A 1,860-nucleotide genomic window follows, 5' to 3' on the forward strand; every position below is an offset into this window, starting at 1 on the left:
AATTTATTTAAGTGAAAATACCTTATACTACTTTTGTCAAAATTCATGATTTATTACTTTATATAAACTTTTTATCTCTCCTAACAAATGAGGTTATTTTTATATTAGCCAAAAGCTTAAAGTACGGTAAATATTTTTAGTTTATAATAGTTTAACTTTTTCAGGCTATTTTAAAAATTAAAGATATTATTGAGGGTTTTGAACAAATATATTTCATTCAAAATAGTTACATGAATATCCTTAATTTTTATTTTTCAAACTTTGTAATGTTGATTTGTTTTAAAATAAAAAAGTGTATTTTAAAATTATATAATCATTTTCTAGTGGTATCTAATGATTTTTAAGTTGTTTTGTTAACTATGCATTGTTTATAACTGTATTGATGCCTCCCGTGTGCCACTTCAAATTCTCTTGGTGCACCTTTAACTCCAGTACTGCTGTGAGACACTTCCAAGCAGGCTTCTGACAGCTTCACGTGGAAGCCATTTGATGGCACTTTGTCTTGCGGTCTTCTCTAAAGATCCTCTGACACTGTGGCTTGGGATGCCCACTGGAACCCTTCTGCATCATACATGTATGAAATACACGGGTGGGTTAATGACCTTGGGACCAAACTTGACTAATGGGAGGTGGAAGCCAATAGATAGATAAATAGTTCCCCTTCCTTCTGCTGGGAAGACAGTTCTGAGATGCCTTTCATAATCTTTCTCAGAAAATAGGATTGAGCACTAGTCACCCATAGCAATGGTCAACCCCACATCCTTATGTTAGCTTTCTCTTTTCCCCTTTTCCACTCCCTGACTCCTTCCTCTGGTTCCCTCAGATAACTTCCCAAATATACTTACCTGTATTTGAACATTTGTCTTAGGCTTTGCTTTTTTGTGAGGGGTAAACCCAGCCTATGACAGGTATCAGGAATGGCCCTCAGGATGGGATTCTGTGACTGCAATATTCATTGAATAGATGACAATAAAGACCCATAGCTGGTGATAAGTGGGGTAATGATAACTCCTGGCATGTAGATGCATCACAGTTACTGTAGTGGATTTGCGTGAATAGCAGGTGGAAGGTGAAGTGTTAGGTTATACCGTAGCAGTGACATTACTGTGGAATGGGACTAACGGAAATTATAAAGATGGAGGTGTTCTTTAGCCATTGTTAACTGCTTTGGAAACCTTGAAAAAAGAAAATGGCATCGGTTCATGTTAGCTACTTAAGGCATGCTGTGGAAACCAGAGTGCCTCAATAGCACCTTTCAAGAAAAATCTCATCTCATGCGGATGTAGGCCATCTGTGCTGACATTCCAGCCCAAATTTAATAGTAGAGGTGGCAAGGCTGCAAAGGAAACTGAATGCACAGCCTTGATCATTTCCTCCACCAAAGTTAGCATGCCTACAGGAAAAGGAACCCTGAAACATGCAATGGGGACATGTGTGTTGGTGAGCCTGAGAAATATTGAACCCTCAGGTTTTCCTGAACCTTTGAGCTGGCCGAAGCAGTCTCCTCCACGTTGCTAGAGAGCAGTCTGCCCTTGCCTGGAGATCCTGCAAAGACTATTTGAGGCACTTGCATTGCAAGATAATACTTGTTCTCCTTAAGACCCATCCCTGCTATGCCTCATTGACTCTGAACTGGTAACTAGGATCAGATCTCAGCATACCCTTAGAGCAGATATACAGTCCTTCCTATAGGAGGATAGGTTACAATTTGCATGAACTGCAGGTTCTGGTCTAGATGTACTGGAAGAAACCTAGGAAACATGTTTGGGAATAGATCTTGAGGGTGTTGGATCAGGGAGTGGAATATAAGGCTTGACAGGAAAGAGTGACATAGTAGCACTTACTCATGACTCAGGCTTT

This window comes from Monodon monoceros, unplaced genomic scaffold (assembly GCF_005190385.1).
Source record: "Monodon monoceros isolate NGI ecotype Baffin Bay Population unplaced genomic scaffold, NGI_Narwhal_1 Super_Scaffold_2, whole genome shotgun sequence".
Classification (NCBI taxonomy): Eukaryota; Metazoa; Chordata; class Mammalia; order Artiodactyla; family Monodontidae; genus Monodon; species Monodon monoceros.